The 21,689-nt window shown below is 49.3% G+C and overlaps 1 protein-coding gene and 1 long non-coding RNA gene across 3 annotated transcripts in view; one reads left to right on the plus strand and one right to left on the minus strand.

Annotated features, from left to right (window-relative positions):
• CCDC92 (coiled-coil domain containing 92) overlaps nt 1-21,689 on the plus strand; it is a 91,966-nt gene that overhangs the window by 44,425 nt on the left and 25,852 nt on the right. The window lies entirely within an intron of this gene.
• On the minus strand, nt 1,886-18,385 carry LOC149857804 (uncharacterized). 2 transcript variants are annotated; one of them, XR_016444324.1, is made up of 3 exons: nt 18,289-18,385; nt 4,213-4,346; nt 1,886-2,038 (listed from the first exon to the last, which is right to left on the minus strand). It is a non-coding gene; the product is annotated as an uncharacterized LOC149857804 (long non-coding RNA). The 2 variants fall into 2 exon arrangements; XR_016444325.1 differs by lacking the exon at nt 18,289-18,385 and adding an exon at nt 5,008-5,141.

A 21,689-nucleotide genomic window follows, 5' to 3' on the forward strand; every position in this document is an offset into this window, starting at 1 on the left:
CTAAACCCGTCACGTGTGCAAGCGGCCAATGTAAAGCGATCCCCGCTGTTTCCACGGAGAGCTGCCCTTCAGCTCAACGCTTTTACAAGTGACGTCCGCGAGGGACATCCTTGCACCCTGAAGCAAAAAGGCAGCAAAGGTGCGACTTGTGTTTCTGCCCTGTGGGGATCAGAAGAAGTGGGCCCGTACAGCACCGCAGTCTTCTGGCATGGGAACATCCTGTGCTGGGGCATTTCTGTATAATGCCATCTCTCCCATATCCAAAATAAAATCAAAGGACCATATGCCTGTTTTGGTTTTCAGCAGAGTTATTACAGTTTTACACCAGTTTCACTGAGGTTAGAGGTTATCCTACTCGACTGCCCAACACAGTGCTAGAACGGTGATGAAGAATTCACCGCCCTCTGGGTAAGAGCAGCAAATCCCTCCTGAGATTTGCCTCATTACGCCAGCATCCTCTCCTCCCCGGAGTTCGGAGCTGCCTGTGCCCAACAGCAACCCTGGCACTTATCCTTTAATGCCCCCCCATGACTCACGGTAAAGTAAGTGTTTTTCACAGAGCCGACGGCAATCACGCTGCCTTTCTCCTGCAGATCGTCCTGTACGTCGGGCTTCCATGGTGCCGGCTTGGGAGCTGGCTACGAGTTTTCTTGGTGCTCAAAGTGTTAAGACTTGCCAAAAGCCAGGGTAATCTCAGTTCCCAGGCATTCAGTTTCCTCGGGGTGGGGAGGAAGGTGTAATCCTGGGCCAGGTCCAGCATGGCACTGAGAGTCAGCGCTGCTCTTTGAGCTCAGCAAGGGTTTCAGGCCTTTAGCGCCCTCAAGGCAATGCTTGGTCCTGTTTGAATAGATCCAGGATGCTCCTGGCAGAAGCCCTCCGGCCAGCCCCCGTCCTGTGGACTCGGTCTGTTTGCCCAGGTGGATCACAACAATGCAACGGGTGGCCGCTCTCTGTTTTTACTTGCCTAAGAGCATACAGGAGGAAAAGAAACTCAGCTCCCTTCCATGTGTCTTGTCTTGTGAGGTTATTCTAGTTCTGTTGCTTGTAAAACCCACAGTCTCTGGACCAGCCGTGCCGTGGCTGGGTGGACTGGGATATCAGATCCCTGGCTGAGTCACTGGCTTAACAAAAAAAAAAAAAAAGGCAGATCATAGCTGTATTCTTCAGGCCAAGCTAGTATCAAATGTTATGCACAGTTCCCATTGACTTCAACTCCCCTCAAATGTCCTCTGTCACCTGTACATAAAAGCAGCCTTTCCAAAACCTGTATGACCTTTAGGGGTTGGACAGGGCTTGGGGGCTAGATACAAGAGGAGGGATACTAGATTTCTTTTACAAAGTCCTTTTTGTAATCCCATGAATGAAGACTAACCAGAGCGCCCGTCTTTTTGTCCAGCAGCATATCCAAACGGGACCAAAGCCATTGCTAATCTACTTGTGACCTTTCTTAGTATAGCACTAAAATGATCCCTGTTGTGTCCTTATCTTAATGCTCTGGGTTTAGGGACCCTGAGCGTCTCTCCCTGTACTCACGAGATTGGTTGTTCGGTGCATACGTGCCAGTCCGCAGTGTATACGGGCAAACAGAACAGGAGCTATGTCCATAGCAAAACCTCCAATTGATTTGCCACAGATTTTCCAATAAATGTGTAACTGCCCAGTCTCTTCTGGTCTGGCAACCAGTGTTAGGATCGGGGATGCCTAATGCCTTACCCAGGCCTCTGAATGAGCCTACATGCAGCACCGAGTCTTTGAGAAAAATGCCAAGTGTTGTGAGATAATTGTGAGAGTTGGAAAAACTGCTGGTGGGGGGGACCATAAAGAGCACCAACCAAACAGCCTGGATTGCTGCCCCTTCTGCTGCGTCTTACCTGCACCATCCCGCGGCAAACATAGACGTGTGGGACGGGAAAGGACGACAGGGAGCCCGCTAGTCCGTCCCCCATGGGAGGAAGGATCGAATAAGCCTGCACCAACCCTGACGGAGATTTGTCTGACGTGTTCCTAGTCGGGTGTCATCTGTTCTGTGCTCTCTTCTCTGTCAAAAAATGGACCTGCATTTTACTTTCTCCATCTTCCAGTGCATTAATAGAGCTTTTCCTTACGGTCGGTTCTGTCCCCAGGTGGTTATAACTCTTTGTTGCGTTTTAGCCTTTCTGATTTTATCCTCGCGTGCTTGTGCTGTTCTTTTAGAGTCACCTTTAGTCCTGTGTCCTTGTTTCTACTATTTGTCCAATGCCCCTTTGATTAGTTACATCATTAAAGATGTCCCTGATGCACCCACACTGGTCTTTTGCTGCGCTTCCATCTTTCCAGGGAATTAGGATATTTTCCCATTGAGCCTTCAGTATTTCCCCCCTTAAGAACCGTGAGCTTCCCCAAGGTCCTTTTCCTCGAATTTCTCCCCAAGAAACCCAGCCTGCCTGTCTCCAGAAGTTGGCTTTACTCAACTCCCTTGTCCCCATCCTGCTACTGTCGCTCCTCCCTTCCCTGGAAGCAAGGAATCACGATCGCTCTCACGCAAACGGCCGTCTACCCTCTCGTTCTTGACCTGGTCTTCCCAGTCGGTCCAAGTCAAACCTGAAATGACTAAACCCCACTGCCACCCCCACCTTCAGAGCCGGTCGTCATCCCCAGCATGTTCCAAGAACTTGCTGGACTGCCTGGTTTTCTGGCAGGTATCAGGCCTGTTCTCCAAAGACCTTATATTGTATGTATAAGACAAGACAGATGGATACAGACAGGACAGCCACAAGCAGTGCTGTTAAGAGTTGCCCTGGCATCCCAGCCACGTTGCCAGATTAGGCCCAAAATCTTCCGTAGGAAGCCTGCTTTGCCCCAGTCTGCATTTCACCCAGGTGTCTGAGAAAAGTAGTCCGCTGCAAAGCTCAGGGTAAGAAAGCCCTGGAAAGCAGGAGCGCAGCAGGCCCCAAACGGGCAGGATAAGGCTTTGCCACTGCACGTTTTAAAAGCTTGCATGGATTTGATGTAGAGCCTGTTATATTTGGCTGGTAACGTGCTTACACTTTGTCTGAGCAGATAATGTTACCTCAATATCATCCTTTCTCTCCCCCCCCCCCCTTTTAACTTTACAGAGTGTGGTAAAAAGGAAAAAATACAACTTTGGCTGTGCAGCCGCCTCAGGAAATGTCTCTAGAAACTGTCTGCACAGGAAATATCTACAGAGGGGGCAGTGGGGGAGGAATAAGAAAGCGGACTCGGCCTGGTTTCTTCCCAGTAGATCGGTCGTGTGCAGTCTCTTCAGTTTTGCTTCCTCCCTTGGTGCCAGGGCTCTAGCCTTTTCCTCTTGGCTCCCAACCCTCACACACTACAAACATTTTTAATGGGGTTTTGTTATTTGGCCTCACTGCCCCCCAGCCCAGTAATTTTCTTGCACTCCACTTGCCAGATTTTCAAGAGCTCGACAGCCACGGCTGAGAGCAGATTTGCAGCAGAGGCCAGCACCCGGCGTGCTCCCGACGCGCTCAGCTCTTTGGAAAGCCTGACCCTCTCACAAGCCATTTTCCACCCTAAGAACCAGAGTTGGACTTGAACCGAGTCATTTTAAGTCACTTAAGTTTTAGGCTGAATATTCAAATGCCCACAACTCGTGCCTTTGCTGCTGTATTCTTTGTCAAGTGGCGAAAAAGGGATGGATACATAAGTGAAATAAGCTCCCCAGGGATGTAATGCAAGCCCAGTGGTATGGGCACTTTAAAATCCAGACTACACGGAGGTCTAGGTAATAGGTAGCAGAGTGAGGGCCTTTATTCACAGAGAAATAGATGGGGCAATCAAATAGATATGATTTATGATCCTATAGTCAGGGCCAAATGAAGGTGCGGGTGCTCTCAGCCCTGAGTGTCTACAGTCAAGTGCTGAAGTGAGAATCTCACCATTTTTTTTGGTCGTTGTTGTGTTTCTTTTTTCAAATCTTTCTAGCTCTGGACGTAAAGAAAATCTAGAAAATATGAGCTGTAAGTAACCGAGCCACTTGAGTTTGCAGAGAGCCTGAAACAGTAGCTCAAAGTTGTAAACTTCCCTGTTCATCTGATCTCTGAGACCCACTGCTGCTACAAGAAGGAGGTGGGACCATGTCGTTGGGGCAGAGGGTACGGGTGAGCTTGTGTGGGGCCAGCTGCAGAGTGCCCCGAGCCTTGGATGACCTTGCTTCTACCTGGCCTGCAAGCCGTCTGCCCATGGACCTCTTACCGCCTCTCTTGACAGGACACAGCCCTCCCTCCAGAAAGCTCCCCTTCCACAAGCACGTGCTGCTGCGCGATGTCCAGCAGGTGTTTCGATCAGTGCCAGGCTTCGTCCAGGTGCAGCTGTTTGCAGGGCCAGAACTAATACAGGAGGAAGGAAAAATGGTAAGAAGAAAGCAAAGAGCTAACCTGCCTCCCTGAAAGCTTCCTTTAGTTCTGGGCCTTTCACTTGGGCGTTCCCATTCTCCTCCCTGAGCTCACTCCTTCAGCAGTGCCAGTGGCTTTCTGCAAATTAACTTTAAAAGACTTGCCATTGTTTTTTAAGTGAGGATTCAGGGAAGGGGATCCCCCTTTGTTCCTCTCTCCCGCTGGAAGTTTAGCAAAGAATTTCACTTCCCTGAGATGCAAACCACAAATCATAGTGCTCTTATGTCTTAATTTTAACAAGACCATCTGGAGCACCGCAACCCTCCTGTGGCCTCTTACGGAACAGGATGCTGCTCTGGGGAAAGCTTCCATCCTAACACGCTGTAGCTGGACCTGTTCTGACTCAAGCAGGTCACCGATACGCCGGCTTCATAGATTGCACCAGTGAAATACCTAACTCCACTGGCAGTTTCTCCTCTGAGCAGAAACAGTCTTGTTTGCCTCGGAAGGATGGGCACCAAGTCCTGTTTCCCTGAACACTGCTAGGATCAAATAGGAGGCAGTTGCTTTGCTTACAGGCACAAGACCCCTTTCCGGCAGCACTCTGCCCAAAAAGCGCTCTCTCTCTCAGGCCCGCGTTACAGACTTTTCTCACATTGTTTTTCTGGACGTTCTGCTCTGCCAGAAGTAGACTCCTCGGTCAGGGGCGCCAAGCCAGGGGCTGTCTTGAGTCACACAGCTCAGTTTTGGAGCCGTCTTTCACACGGCCTGAGTTAATCTCCTTCTGACGGGGGCTGGAGGGAAGTGGCCTCGCTCTTACTCTGGTGAAAGACCTTAGGTGCCACGAGTCCACTGCAAAGAGGCGTCCTCCAAACTCCATCAGAATGGCATTTAGAAATGGGTTCAGATTTCATCCGTGTTGCAAAAGTCCACGGAATTAACAAAGGAAGAATTAGCGAGGGAAACAAATACCTCTTTATACTCAACAGGAAAACCTGAAAGAAAATGGCTGTGTAAATACATGCATGCGCACGCACACACACACACACTCTCTCTATATAGTATGCGTGTATGTGTGTGTACATTTATAACTATGTATATATGTATGTATGTATATATATGTATGTGTGTGTGTGTGTGTGTGTGTGTATAAATGCCAATTCAGTCCCTCTGCTGATAGCTCCAAAACCCCAATAGGTCTTTCTGAAATTGAGGGTATTTATACCCTACCACCTTCCATGTCATTCCATGTCATTCTTCCCTCCATATCCCTTGCTCCCCATTTTTTCCCCCCGTTATGGACAGGAAGGTCTGGCATCTATCATCTTTCTGTCCCTTGATGGCACCAGAAAGCTTTAATTATCCACTGAGCCTTACTATTTGAGCTGCCAGTGCAATGTACTGCCAGTGATTTGAAACCGGTTGGGTTATTTTGCACCATGAAACCTTAGTCTTCTGCTTTGCAAATATCTGCAAGCACCTTGTCTGGGTGCAAGACCTCCATATGACTGTCCTGGAGCCTTCTGAAGGTTTCGGCTGAGTTCACGCATGTAGGCAGCACAACCACCTAGCTCTGCCCTGCCTGGCAGCAGACTGTCTCTGCGGTGAGAGGAGCATTGCATCTCAATGGCCTGGGCACTGCAGCTCCTCCGTTGACTTTGCCACCAAAAAAGTTGGCACTTAGGGTCAGTTGCGGTGCTGGCTTCTGTGTAACGTGGATGCACCTGTCCATCAGGAAGGGGGCCGAAGCCACCACATCGCACGCATCGTCTCCCAGGACCCACCGTAATGTCGGAATGCAATTCTCGTGGTCTGCATCTCATCGTCATATCTACCTAGCACCGCTTGTCTTGACACTTGTCGATGTGGGGGGATTGATCAGCACAACTACACAACTTCTATCATTGTACCTGTGTAACTCCCTTTGGGAACACTTCTTCCAAAATCAGAGAAATGTTTCTTCCCCAGGTTAGTGTATGCCACTAAAAGCTAAACCAGAGAAGGGAACGTGTGTTCCAGAATGAATGCTCACAAAGGGAGTTATGTCATAGCAGCAACAAGTCTACAACTGACAGCCCTAGTTTTTTGCAGATAACTTACCCCATTTAGATATGTCTTTAAGCTCTTTTGGGCAAGACACTTCCTTTTTTTTTTCCTGAGCTTGTACAGCACCTGATAAAATAGGCTCCTGGTTCAGACTGGAGTCTCCCTGGCAGTACAAGTCAACAACAGCAGCAATAATAATTTTCTAGCATTCAAATAGTAATGGCTTTAGGTTGCTTTCAGCATCTTATAGGTTAGGTATCAGTGAGCTCTCTTGATGTATACCAGCTCACCAAACTCAAGCCTCTGTGACTGCAAAATTAAGGAAAATTTCACAAAATGCAGCAAGAATAACACATGTAGGTTGATAACTCATAATCCAGGAATGAAAAATTGGAGGATGTATGCTGCAGAGTACCGGGGCTACAACTTGAATGCTAAAATTTATCTTCCTAGCACAGCAAACGGAGATGATCCAGTTAGTAACAGTGCTTAAGCCATGAGCCTTTCTTCCTTTGCTTTATCCGGTTCATGTTTCTGATAACCCTTTCTTCCAGCATTTCATTTTTTTGCTCAGACTGCACACGCAATGACAGATGGTCACCAGATCAAAGTTGATCAGCCTACTTTACTCTGCATTTCAAGCTTAGAAATTCATCTGGTTCTCATTAAAAAATAGCCTGAAACCTTCCTAATGTTTAAGCTTAACCACAGGATTGTATTAAATTTCTAAGCTTTCCCATCCCCATAGGAGACTGAGAAAGGAACATGGGATATATCTATATGTGGAATACACACACACACACACACACACACACAGAGAAATGTGTGGGTGAGTGTGTGAGTCCTTGATTAGCAGGTTAATTAGAATAAATTTGAACAGTCTTGTTTCTGGAATGCTGCTGGAGATCAGCATTATTAATGGGGCCTACAAACCCATCTTTCCCACTTGGTTCTTTCTAAAACTTACATGACTCAAATTAAGACTTAGAGTAAGAACGTGCAGCTTCATTTGCACCCTTTTAATTCAGCCTGAGTTTGCTCCGTAGGTCTTGCTGGATAAAAGCGCTTCCATTATTGTTACGGCGCAGGAACATATGCGGTATTTTTGGGATTAGTTGGGTGTTCTGCGTTTCTGTTACAAGTGTTTCATTTTGCATCATCCTTCAATGTTTTCACTGATTTTTGTTTTGTGCCTCTCATCCTTATTAGTCATTTATACCATAGGGCCCTAGTGTGCCTGACACTTCACAGGACACTAAGAGAGGACCCTTCCCCGCAAGAGCTCCCACTCTAAATGAAGGGGACAGACAAAGGATGAGAGAAAGCAAGTAGTATTATCCCTGACTGGAACGGATGCCCAAGAGGGACACCGTGATTTGACCAAGATCATCCAGAATGGCTCTGGCAGAGCCAGAAGTTGAATTCAGAGCTCCTAAGTTTCAGCCCAGAGCCATTGCCACTACTAACCCCATCAGGATGTTGTATCCGTTTGTTATATGCCAATCCTTTTGCAAACCATCACATGTCAACATGACAAATAAAATCCAGGTGCCACTGATGTAACCCCTGTTGACTTCAACGAGTCGAGATTCCTCCCAATGTTCTTGAATTCTCATGCTCCACAAATCACTATAGCAGAGTGATGTCTTTTTCAGGTCCTCAGAAAACACCGCGCCGCTTTTTATACTCATTGCTGTGGTCTGCTAGAGTGGTGGAGAGCAAGGCAACTACCTTTTTTGCCTTGACTTGCGTATCTGTGGCACTGAGCTGACTGGATCTCCACCAAAAACCATTCAAAATGGCACAGATGCGACGCATCCAAATGTCTTTTTCTCATTCAGTTTCATTGTTTTAGGATCGAATCCAAAACCGGCAACCTACAGTAATTCTAGAGTCCTGGAGCCTCCGACTGCCGTGCGCAGCAATGTCTGTGGTTTCGTTGTGGAGAAGCAAACCTGGAAAGAGCACTTGTTGGACTGGGCTGCAAATATTTCAGCTAACGTAGCTTGAGCTGCCAGTGGTGAAAATAAGAGGCACAAGCATGAATGAATGTGCGGTGCCGTATTCTGCGCGCTTTTCGGAGACTTAAGGCTAACCAGGCATTATTTAAGTGATGGACGCTTTTTCTTTAAGAAGTATTTCCCGTGCCATCTCATAGATGCTCCTTGAGACATAGCCATGTATGGAAGGGAGACTGGTCCTGTGCCTGATTGAGACTACACCAATAATGTGCAGTCAACACAGTTCTTTGTTTTTTGGCACCATTTAGCTTCAGATCACCACGTTCTATTTTATCAGTCTCCTGGCACAGCCACAACCAAATTCCTGCTAAAAATTCCCAGCAGCATCGTCCAACATCCATTTCTTCACTCAGCCTGCATGACATTTTGGGCCAAATTCTGTCCTTGGTTATATTTGTGCCTTCCCCTTTGCTCCCACGGCAGGGAGAAAACAACTGAGGGCCCCCGCTGACTCTTGAGTCCACGTTACTAACAACACAACAAAAAGAGCCTATTTCTAACAGGCATATGGCCAGGGATCTTCACTGCATTTCTCCTCTACTAACCCCAAAGCAGCAACTTCATCAGCTGGGAACACTGTGGATTCATGTCCTAACACTGTGGTTTAGCCCTCGTAGATTCATAGGCATGACCCAGATATCTGAGGCTTATAATGAGAGGGGTGCTATACACTTGTGATCCATATGAGGGCCTGAAAGTCTTGTTGACCTCATGCCCTTGAGATGATCTGCCTCTGACAAGCATCTCCTTCCACAGTCTGGTCCACAGAGGGCATATGTACATGCCACGATTTTTGCCCTGTCCTGCGCTGCAACTGAAGCTAAAAGCCAATTATTGTGACCCCTGCCTACAAGGACTAAGTGATAGCAGCCTGTGCTCTTGGTACTGCAGGCTCTGGGGGTTGTTTGTACCATGATGTGGACTCTAATCTTATCTGCGTTAATACATTTGACAGTGTAAAAAATGTAGCAGCACTTAATGTTCAACACCCAATCTTCTGTGAGAAGCAAAGGCTGTGCCAAGAAAATGCCAAAAAGATGAAAGCTTTTTTTACTAGCATACTTTAACGATGTTGCATGCAGTATCCCACCGTCGCTCGCTAAAACAGCCAAGCAGTCCCTCTAATTAGGAGAGCAGAGAATGATGCTCATGGTTGGCTTTCTGATGTGCTTTGTGGAATACCCTGCTACACGCTAGCGTTCCTGCCCTTCATCCAACTTCCAGTTCCTCGGGCAGTGGGCTTGGTGGTAGTCTCTGGGGCTGGATTCTTGCTGGACTGCTGAGATTTTGCAGACTGCAGCAAGGTTAGCCAATTCCCTTTAGCTTGCGGATGGGGGTCCTCAGATCCCATGTTTAGAGCCAAATCATGGTTCCCCGGAAACCCACGGGAATTGTGCCATTGGCCCCATTGCAATGTTGTCTCACTGCTGAAACTCTGAGAAACTCTTTTGGGGAGAGGCTGCTATTTCATTGTGCGCTTGCACAGCACCACCCATACCTCTGAGCACTACAGTCATGCAAACAGTAACAGTCAATCAGGATTTGGACCTCAGATGATGTTCACCACAGGCCAATTAGCTGTTGTCTCCATAGAGACCTGCACTGTAGAGCTGACCCCTTCCATTTACTAATCAATAGATGGCCATTTAGATGAAGTAATCCTACCTGGTATCCCTATATGGATGATAGGGGTAGGGAATGGGGCACTGGAAGATGACCTGAACAGTCTGATTAGCCAAAGGGCAGGCTCTTCCTAGTATCGATCCAAATGATTTTTAAGCGCTCGTCATTAGTTTGGCAGCTAGCTAGACACTGCTTTGAAAACAAATCTCCAGGTTGTTACAGTCAGAAGGCAGAGAGCATGGGTGGCCTTACTCATCACCCCGCAGGGATACTGGGTGCCGTTCCAAGAGGAGCGGCACTAGCCCCTTTCCTAGGCACGGAGTTGCAGCATGACCTCGGGGCTTAGGAGAGGATATTGCAGAACATAACTCCAGGGAGGCAATTTCCTTGCTCGAATTGATGGCAGGATACGGGAGGGGCAGGGGGAAGCTAGCACAGCCAGGAAAACCCAGCTCTACCAGGCAGCTCTTCTAGGACAGGCACGGGCAATTATTTTGGGCGGAGGGCTGCTTACTGAGTTTTGTCAAGCCACTGAGGGCTGTGTGACAGGCAGCCAGGGGCAGATAAATATTAATTTTCTAAATTTTTTAGGGGCCCCGCGGGCCGGATAGAATGGCCTGGCGGGCCACATCCTGCCCCCAGGATGCATTTGCCCACCCCTGGCCTAGGAGAATCCTAGGAGATCGGCTACCGTCCAGATGCAGTAAGAGGGCTTTTGCGAGAGACCAGGGACCAGAGAGACCCTGCTACGTGTACGTGCAGCACCTAGCACATAGCGCTCCTCGCTCAGCTAGGACCTGCAAGCATTGCTGGCATACAAATGAGTGGGGCTATGTTCAAACCACTGCAGATGTCCCTAGCTCAAAGCCTGTCTTGATGCCCAGTGTGGGGGTATATCAGAGTATCAAAGCTGTTAACACTATCCTGAACCGACACTGCAACTTCTAGAGCTGTTTTCCTCTGAACTTTATCAGCTTTTGCTTGTTTCTCTCCGACCCTCAGAGCCATTTCAAAGTCAGCTGCCTTTTGCTTTGATCTCGTTTCAATCCAATGCATGTTACCGGTTGATTTGTTGCCTGCTTTTACGTGTTGCCAGCAAATTGCTGCCTGTTGGTATTATTTTGACAGCCATCAAATGTAGGCCTCCCAGCTCATTTTTTAATTGACTTGGAGAACTTGGTATAGCGTCAGGATCCAGCTTTGCATAAAGTGAGGGATCGGAGAGTTGCTATTTCATAGTTAACCGACGCTTCAAAGGCATGTTAGAGCTGAATTTGCAAGGCATTGTATAAAAATCATGCGGCTAGAACAGGGCTCTTTTGGTATAATACAAAGTCTTTCATCCCAAATTGCTGGTTCAAATCCAGCCTAGACCAATATCTAATGCCTGCTTGGCAGCTTACATAAAACGATGAGCTGATTTCTCTTGCTGGTAGTTCCATCCAAAAGGCCAGGCTCAGATGTTCCTCTAGTCCGAAAGGTGCGTCCTCAACGGAGCTAAAATTTGATTCGGTGCTGGCAAATGTACCCCCACAACATGAAATGCTGTAGGTTTGGCTTTGCCTAGCTCGGGTCTCGAAACAGCATTTTTGTCAGAGCACAAAGGCATCTGGATTTCTGCTCCCAGCGCTCCAGGGAATCGAAAGGGCGCTGCATCTCTGCAGCTCCGTTCGTATCTGGAACGCCATGGGAGGCCTGGTTTGAGGCGATGTCTCTGCCTGCAACGTGCTGTATTCGTCCTGTGACAGGTCTGCTTTTGCACGCATTCCTCGGGAGAGCCACAGTCAAGGCCCATTGATGGCAAAAGGCAGAAGGGCTTTCTCCATGACTTCTGTATGTTTTTCTGCTCAGCCCAACGTGCTGCCTGTATAGCTTCACACCTCCTGTTCCATGGCTCATTTAAGCCCGAGGTTTTCTTTGTGGACCAGGAGTAAAATCCATAAGTTTCCTGCCGTAGAGAAAGGGGAAAATTGCAAACTGCTCCATGCAAGCCTCAGGTCGTTGGGGAGCTGCAGCACATTTCCTGTAAGCATCACTCAACATCTCGTTAGCTGGGAGGACTAATTACAGAGCCTTGAGCTGTCAGTGTCTGAGGCATTGATTTATTTCCTGGGGCAGCTAGATGTGTTGTGTGTCGTTACGAGCTGCTCTTGCTTTATTTCCTCTGCACGTCCCTGTCCAGTCCCAAAGGCACAGGAGACAGCTCCCTGCTGGTTAGGACACCTGGGGACTTCCCTTTTGTTGTTTCCTGTGACATAATAATAGTGAAAAGGGGCAGGTGCTTTGAGCAGAGGAAATGATGTGAAATGTCAATTAAAAATGCAGCTGGCAATTTCTAAGAACAAGCGAGGGGTGCAATGAGAAGCTCAGTGGGCCTTTCAAGAGTTAACACTTCAGGCATGGCAAGTCCCATTCTACAGATGTGAACACTGAGGCACAGGGCAACGGTAGAGTGACTGAGCCAGAAACCTGCAGTGCCAGGGCCAGGACCAAGAGTTCCCGACTCCCAGAGTCACCAACGCTTTGTCTATAGCAGAAAAAAAAGCCTGCGGTTTGCAGAGAGATGCTGCAAGCCAGCCTGAGAAATGGCAAGTGAGCTTAGCCAAAAGCCAGGTCTCTTTGGAAGGATGCACTCGTGCTTGTCCTAAGCTCTGCACATCCGAGCAGCCTTGCTGGCACCCCTGGGAGCCCTCAAGCGCAGAACCGGTTGCAGGATTGGGGCCTTCTGCACTTCATTTTAAGTCAGACAGTGCCTGGTTTGCCCCAGGGAGTCAGATCAGTGTATCCTGCCTCATGTAGAGCAGAGGTGGTTTCCTCCATACTGGGAGAGACAGCGACTTTGCCCTCCCCTAGCATCTGTTCTGCCAGCATCTGGCAGCAAGCACTGCATGAATAGCATGACGTGCCTATTGTGCAGCACTAGCAGTCTGCCAAGCACTGAAATCAATGAGCCTGCCTCAGTCCAGGCAGGGCCCTGTGAAGTGCATGCATAACAGCAGACCAGTTTCGCAGGTAAAACTGCACAAAGCGGTTAGTCGGCCACTCGCCTGGGAATTAGCCCAGCATCTCAGCACTGGAGCTAGCCTGCCCCAGCCACAAAGCAACGCTGCTCCTCTTGGCCCAGGCTACCGTGAAAGAGTCCCAGCAGCTCACCCCAACTGGGAAAGGGGGGAAATTACTGGTAGGTGGGCTGATAGCCTAGGCCCTAATCACCAGTATGCAAGGTGGTCACAGCCAGGACTGCCCATTCAGGGCAATTTTGAAGGTCCTTTATGCCACCTTAGCAGCACAAATGATTCTTAGCCGAAGTCAGTAGACGCCTCTCTCTGTCCTGGATACATTCTTATTAAGCCATGTCTGCACTGTAGACACTGCTTTAAGATAGCTAGTTCACTTACAACCACCACAGAGCCAAGTGCCGGACTATATACCGAGCTTTTCCAACTCATTTGGCCGCTTTGCTTTAGATACCTGAGATAGGTAGGTTACAGGGATGGGAGGGACTGTATTGGAGACGTTCCGTTTGACATCTCCATCCTTGAAGGTTTTTAAGACCCGGCTAGACAAAGCTTTGGCTGGGATGATGTAGTTGGGGCTGGTCCTGCTTGGAGCAGGGGGTTGGATTGGATGTGACCAATTTTCTATGATTCTATTTTTCTATGATCTATTTTGCTTGTATCTCTTATGTCACTCCCACTCATGCCCACAGTTACACCACAACAGGAACCGATCCCTGTTTTAACACATCCATGGGGTTGCAGATTCACGGGGAAATGGCTGCTACCACGTCTCCATTGATTCAGTGCAGCCTCAAAGTCTCCATGCTGCACCTCACACTTCTGAGGAGAGGCAAAGCATCAGATGACAGAGCAATTAAACAGAAAAGCTCCTCATCGCACCCTCGCCTAAGTCCTTTTTCAACAAATGCACCTGGGTGAGACCCAAAGTGTTTTTTCTGCTTTGACTTGTTGCACAGTATGTAGGTCAAATCCTTTGGAAAGCAAGCAAGCGCCTTCTGCCGGCGGCAGGTTGGATATGCGGAAGTGCTGTCCCCCAAAAGTGTTCGGGGAGAAGCCCAGCATATAACAAACCTCTTCCTATGTCAGAGCAGGGTTTCCTTAAGACTCGAGTAGCATGTTGTTTGATTTTACGTTAGAGGTGGACAATAAATATAAAACCAGCTGGATCTTGGCAGCCTCGTTACGTCCTGGTCCCAGCGCCGGCTGCAGTGCTGCTGTCCATCCCAGGAAAAGGGCTTTCTGTCACCTGGAGGACATCTCAGATTTGGGATTGCTGCAGACACACACACACACACACACACACATGCAAAAAAAAAGCTGGTGTGTGGGGCTTCAGGGCCTTGCTTTAATACACAGCAATCCTTCCTGAGCTGATCGTCCAAACCCTGCTGCCCCCCAGCATGGAGAATGCCCCCAGCCTGTGCTCTCCCACCCCTGTGCTGGGAAGCATTAGCCCCTCACCGATCACCAGGGCTTTTGCATCTTCCTCCATCTGTTCCTAATCTGGTAACTTTGCACAGGCCGAGCCACCACACCCAGATGGGAAAAAAACCTCCATCTCCTGTGTTTTTGTTCAGAAACACTTCTCATACCGCAGCTCAGGGCCTGCCCCCTGCCACGGAAAGCCCGAGAGATGTCAGGAGCGCGTGAGAGGCTCAGGAGGACACACGAGGGGAGCTAGGCTGAGGCCAGAACAGTGGCGAGCAGGGTCGGGTGGGATGGGACCGCTGGGGACAGCAGCCCATCCCTGACGGTGGCTGACGAGCACTCGTGGATCGGCTCCGTGGCAGTCGGGAACCCGCAGGCGGTCGGCTTGCTGTGGTTTCCAGGGGCTAGACAGGGCAGGCAGAGTGATTGCCATTTGCTCAGAAGCATCAAACAGCCACGGGCCTCATCCCACAAGACACGGTCCCTGGGGAAGCCCCCCTGCTCCTCCCATAAAGCAAGGGGCTCCGCAGCAGACCCCTCCCCCCAACAGCAGAGCACATCTGCACAGGGGACCCCAGAGACAGGGGGAACCCTAAGGTTTGGCCTCACTTCTGGGAGAAATCTGCAGGACCCTGGTGGTTTTCTGCAGGCAGAAGTCTGGTGCCTGCCTATGCTGATAAATACTTTTCTTCCATAACCCACAGGCTTAAAGGAGTTGGCTTTTATCCCTTCCTAAGCCCCGGTGGGTGCAAGACCGCCCTACCTGCATTTCATTTAAATGTGCATTTAACATCACATTTTCCAAGACACCTAATGACTTGCGAGCCCCAATCCCATTTTGAAAGGACTAAAGCCCTTGGGAACGGACGGCCCTTTCAACATGGGATTTAGGCTCCCGGTGCACTTTGGAACTGCCACCTTTAGCACTCGTTAAAATAATTCACGCTGCTCTAAGCCAGGCAGATCTACCGGTGTGACCAGCAAGAATAATACGGATTTGTGCCAGGGGTCTTAACCCCCTACCAGCTAAATCCTGCTTGGCTTACTTGCCCATTCAGTAATTTCAGAGGCAGAAGGGACTCCTCAGCTCAGTTATACAGACACCCAATTTCCCTGCATTTCGTCCAGGGGAGAGACATGATTGAAAGGCCATTCATTTCAGCATTGCTAAGGTCAAGAATGGCCACAGCTATGCCGATTATTCACTGCTTATATGCAAAGGCTTCAACCAAGATCAGGGCCCCACTGCTGTCAGCCAGGCATGCCCATGTGGTGCCAGGCAAAAGGCACAGGTGGAAAGAGAGAAGTGAAGTGCCTTGCTGAAGGGTGCGCAGCAGGGAAGAAGTAGGAGCAGCAGCCAGCATCCCTGTGCTCCAGGCACCATGCATGGCCTCTGCTCTTGGTGTGCTCTCACAGCTCTTCCAGAGCCTGCCTGAATGAGCTTGAGTGCAGGAAAAAAACAACCTTTTAATGGCACCTGTGAATAATTCATTGGGAGGCCGAGACCCAATGAACACAGGATGTCATTGCCAGTTGCCTGGATATATCCATCTTCGCTATCGAATAAAGCCAAATTACTCCTGGTCTCTAAAAATATCCATCTCTAATCCCTCCGCATCCCCACCGTATCAATCATAAGGCTGTAATGTTGGTAGCTGGTTGTTCGACAAGTGGCATTTCACATCCTTTTTTTTTTCCCCAAGATTGAAGCAGACTCTTTCAAGAGGCTGCCGCATAATTTATAGTTCTGCCACCAGCTCCCTAGGGATGCCAAGTTCTTCAAAGTCCTTTGAAACCGAACACAATAAAAAGATGTGAGCTGAGATTATAATTTACGGCCTGACCACAAATTTCGTGCCTGCAGGTTTCTCTGTGCTTCTCTTGGCCTTTTCAGCAAGCTAATGGAAAACAACTTTGTGTCTTCAAGGCCAAACGCTGAGATTGTAAAGAATTCCCTTGCCTAGCTGCAATGGGGAATCAATACACTTCTCTGCAGCCGCCAAATGGTAGCGCGTTTTTTCTCGGATACACAGCATTCAGCTTTAGCAGAAGTCTTCGACTGGGCGGAAATATGTTGCTGCTTTGATGGCTATGCCACGTTGATACTGTCTGGCGCGCAAGCCTTCCAGCCTGAGACCTGGGCACAAGCATCTTATTATCACTTCCGGTTAAACAAATGTAGAATTTGTCTGTTCCTCCAGCAACGGGAGGTTGAATTCGGTGATGGCTTTAATGAGAACAAACCCCTGCATTGCCAGAAATATTTGTCTCGCGTGGCTGATCTACAGTCTTAACTAACACTGAGAGGGGGTGAAAACCTGGGTGCGTTGCCATAGATAAGGGCTCGGCTACGGATTCTAGCACAGGCAACTGATCTCAAACCCAGCAGTCCTTGAACCGAGCGGGACGCAGAAAAGCATTCACTCTCTTCTCCTGGAAACCCTTCGCAGCCTGTTGACGGTGCGCGTGCCATGAGTCCTCCACAGCTGGCAGCCGGCTGGTGCGTTTCCATTCTGGTCAGGGTGTGCATATATACCTTTTTGTAAAACTGAGGCATCAGCCTGTGCCTAACTCTTGTTCAGAGTTCATAGCAGGGCACTTTCCTGCCACCTTTCCACCACAGGGTTTCAGAGGACTAAAGGCACCCTGACTTGTTCGTTAAATGAAGCCCTGTCACCGAACGCTGCACTACAGCAGCAGCTGGCTGGGAGGGCTGGACTTTTATACAGGACTTGAACAGGGAAAGGATTTGACTGCTGGCCTAGAGAGATGCTCTTTAGGCCTGCTAACATCGCAGCCTGGCCCTCCCCATTCTCATGCTGGGCCCAGCTCACCCTAACGTATAACAAAGCAGCTCTGTGCCGCGGCTGTTCAGCGCGTTTTGGATTTTGGGGAAAGGGAGCTTGCTCACTGGGCATGTTCCTTCCAGCTCCCTAAAATATCAGGAGAAACATCAGCAAAGCGGAACGTCAGCAGAAAGAAACAGGCGGCGTTCTGTATAAAACTTCCTACAGCGGCAACCACCAGAAACTATGAACCTGCAGTTTGTAATAGTCCAGCAGCAAACCACGGACATCTTTATGGTGCCCCGGCACACAGCGCTCCCCAGCAGCGGGCACAGAAATTCTCCCAAAAAGCAAAGCACCAAACGCAGCCGGGGAACAGGCCTAGTTATTTTACAGCTGCGGCGACGCGTTTCACCAGCTCACGCGTTGTTGTCCATTGCTGCTCAGGGAAGACGGATGCCCTCGCCCAGAGAGCACCGCGTAGTATCAAAGCAGGAGAGGTGAAAGGCTGGGGGTATAAACTTGCAAACCTCTTAAACTATTTATTCCAGGTTCACAACATAAAATCTATGAACCTTTTCCCTGTAATTTAAACCCCTTTCCTTTACAAGGGATATGTCTAGTCCTTCCCAGCTAGAAAGAAGCCTGTTCTAGGCATAAGGGATAGGAAGTACTTGTGATTAAAGCACTATGGATTTATTTTCCAGCTCTGACAGCCTCCCCCGTGACCCTGGGTAGGTCACTTCACTTCTCTTTGCCTCCGTTCCCGCACTGCAAGATAGGTCTTATGTCCTTTCTCCCACCCTTTGACAGTCACTCCATTTAGATTTTAAGCAAAGTGCTTCCTGTTACAGTTCATGACAGTGGGATCCCAATCTCAGCTGAGTGAGGACTCTTTGTGCACTATTTTATGTATGTGTGGGTGTGTATACACACACACGCATGCACACACATATACATATAAGTACGTGACTGTATATATAACATTGGAAGGGGTAGGACAGTAACTTACTTGAAATTCTCTTTCTTTCTGCACCCCTTCCCTTCTTTCTTGCCTTCCTTCCTTCGCAATCCCTCCTAAGCAGCACACACAGCTATGAGCATCTGGGTCACAATCACAAGTGCCTGAGGTGGGGCAGGGAAAGCAAGCTCATGCATCTCTACTAGAAAGTGTGCCTCCATCTCCCCCTGCTGCCTGCTCCGTTCCTGACGTGGAGTCCAGAGGATTACAGCAGAAATATGCATCAGTCCTCTTTTTCCAGCCAACCGGCAACATAAAGCAGCAGAAGAGGGCGAGTTGGAAGCTCACTTGTAGGGTGCGGTCTTGGTCCTATTAAGTCAGAAGTGCTCCAAGTCTCCAATAAAGTTGCAAAGGTTAATAGATCAGCATTGTGAGGGGAGGTCTTTATGGGCCCCATTCTGCATTGCCCTATGCCTGGTATCACTGCTTACACCAATGTAAAAACTGTCCCTCTTTGGTTTGGCAGAAGCTGTTCAGCCACATAGGGACCCCCCCACCCAGCTGTCTGAGCAGAGCAGCCATGGCAGACCCCAGGATCTATGTAAAACTAGCTTCCAGCACTCAATCCAGGGAGCTCAGCCCCATTCAGTGTGCAGTGTTTGAAAGAGCAAGATGATTTGCTTGCACCCATAATGGCGGAGCTGTAAGGAGGCTGGTGGGTACCGTGCGAGGTCATGGGTGCACAGAGCTCCTGCAGGATGCAGCTGTGAGGCTCCTGTATGCCATTTCAGAGCAAAGCCAAGCAGACCTATGTGGACAAGATGCTGCTGATTGGGAAAGAAATGCCAATGTTCCTGAACATCCCACTGCAAAACACATCACTGCTCAGGATGCATCATGCCTGGGACACGGGCCTCATGCCTGGAGACTGTGGTCAGGTCAGGGGGAGGGCAGGCGCTGGGAGAGGTACCTCCTGGGATGCTGGAGGACTGCACAGTCTTTGTTTTAGCTCTGTGGAGCAAACTGAAGCTACCCTAACATGAGCTAGGTAGCACAGCCAGGTAACCCATGCCTAAAGTGGCATAACTTTGAGATGCTCAGAGGGCACTGAGCACAAGTTAATGAGCTTTAACATGCAGGCAACTCACATAGTATGTGCCCTTAGTATGGTCTAATTGTAACATGTAACTTGACTCTTAGAGCATTTCCCTTAGCTCTGTCAACTCTTTCTGTCTAAATAACCCCTTGGAAACCTCACAGGTTTTCCAAAGACACTGTAAAGAGCGGACCTCCCTGACTTTGCCCAGTGATTCCAAATCTCTCCTCCTCCCAGTTTGCTCACCATCATTTTGCACCTGAAAACTGCAACTTGTCTAAGATGTGTAGTGCCCAGCCCCCGGAGGCAGCCCAGCAGTGGAGTTCCTGACTCACATGGGAGTAACAGAGACAGAATTTGCCACTGCCTGCTCTTTCCTTCTGCCCCACCGGCCACCTCTCCAATCAGCCACTCTGTCTTCTGTCTTCTTTAGCTTGAGAAAAGGAGTTTGTGGCCATTGCTCTTATCACTTCTTATTAAGGAGGGTGCTTAAAGGCATGTAAAAAGACAGTGGAAATCACTGCCTTTTGTACCTTTGACAATCTTCCACTATTATTATTAGCTGAGAGCAAGCCCAGGACTATGCAGAGCACTGAGGGAGGTATGAGCTCAGTCCCAGGGGGCTGATAATCTGAGACGTGCAGATCATCTAGACAAGGAGAGATCATCTTCCCTCACCCCAAACCTTCCCCCATATCCATTTTCCACTGTGCTAATTAACCCGTGAGTGTTGACCCCTCCAAGGCACCACACCAAGCCCCCTGTTCCTTTCTGTGTCTGTGAGCAAAAAGCAAAAGACAAGGCAACTTCGTCTCTCTGAGCCTGCCATACGGCCGACCGCCACTGCTCAGCTCCGAACGTCTCGCTTGGAGTCTAGTGTAACTTTTGTGCCACCTACTGCTTATTAAAGATTTCATAGGTTTCATAGACATTTGGGCTGGAAGGGACCCCGGAGGATCATAGAGTCCAGCCCCCTACTCCATGGGCAGGAAGTCAGCAGGGATCATAGGATCCCAGCAAGACGATCCCATCCAAATGTGTCTTGAAGGCGTTCAGAGTAGGTGCTTGAACCACCTTCGGCAGCAGTCTAGTCCAAACCTTGGGGGCTCGGACAATAAAGAAGTTCTTCCTTATGTCCAGCCTGAATCAGTCACAGTGGAGTTTGTGACCATTTGACCTCATCATCCCTTGGGGCGCTCTGGTGAACAGATGTTTCCCCAGATCCTGGTGGTCACCCCTGATAAACTTATAGGTGGCCATCAGATCACCCCTAAGCCTACACTTTTCCAGACTGAAGAGCCCCATGGCTCTCAGCCTGTCGTCGTAAGGTCTGTTTTCCTGACCTCTGATCATGTGCGTGGCTCTTCTCTGCACCCTCTCAAGCTTCTCCACATCCTTTTTGAATTGTGGAGCCCAAAACTGGATGTAGTACTCCAGCTGTGGCCTCACCAAGGCCGAGTACAAGGGGAGAATGACGTCCCGGGATTTGCTTGAGAAGCATCTATGGATGCAAGCCAGCGTTTTGGTCACTTTAGTAGCCGCAGCATCACATTGCAGGCTCATGTTCATCTTGTGGTCAATCATGACCCCCAAGTCCCTACCAAGTAAAGATAGCAAACAGCACATTTTGGGGTTCATTTGTCCTTCAGACCCCCCCACTGTCCATAGCACGCTCTGGGAGAGAATCACAGTTTGCCTGATTGGTCCCCCCGTATAACTTTTGTTCGGCCTCATGCAAACGCAGCACAGCACAAATCTGACGCAGCTGTGCAGCAATACAAGGCCAGAACCAATATCTACCAGCAAGTAGATCCAGAGGCAGATGTCCAACCCGTGGGTCTCTGCTGGCCAGCCAGGTAGCAGCAGTCAAACCTTGCAAATCTACCTGTGAGCGGAGTTTCTAGATCTTGACAGCCCAATCGTAGGGTGCAGAGCGGAGGGGAGCATGGACAGCCTTCCTGCGTGACATGCAGCAGATCAGGGAGAGGACAGGCAACACAGCAACAGATAGGGTAGGAAGCAGAAAGCAGGGCAGCATAGCTCGTGTTGCCCTTGGGAGCAGAAAGCAGAGCAGCAGCTCAGGCCAGCGAACGGGATTGGAGTGGCAGTCAGGGAAGGTGCAGAGTTCACCTGTAGCACATCTGCCCCCTCAGCACTTTAAATGCCATCCTCAACTGGGTGAGCAGAGACTCCGCACTATAGCTGGACTAAGCTGGGCTCCAGACTTCGGTTTCTCACCTGTAGATGGAAGGTGAGATCTGGATTCTGTCCCCGCAGCCTCCGGGACTTGCTTCCCAGTGCAGCTTTGGGGTGAGATGCTGCCAGCCTCCCAAGTTTGGGAGTTCAGTTTGAGGAT

The sequence above is a fragment of the Crocodylus siamensis genome, chromosome 9, assembly GCF_052110815.1.
Source record: "Crocodylus siamensis isolate JL-2025a chromosome 9, ASM5211081v1, whole genome shotgun sequence".
In the NCBI taxonomy this organism is placed as follows: Eukaryota; Metazoa; Chordata; order Crocodylia; family Crocodylidae; genus Crocodylus; species Crocodylus siamensis.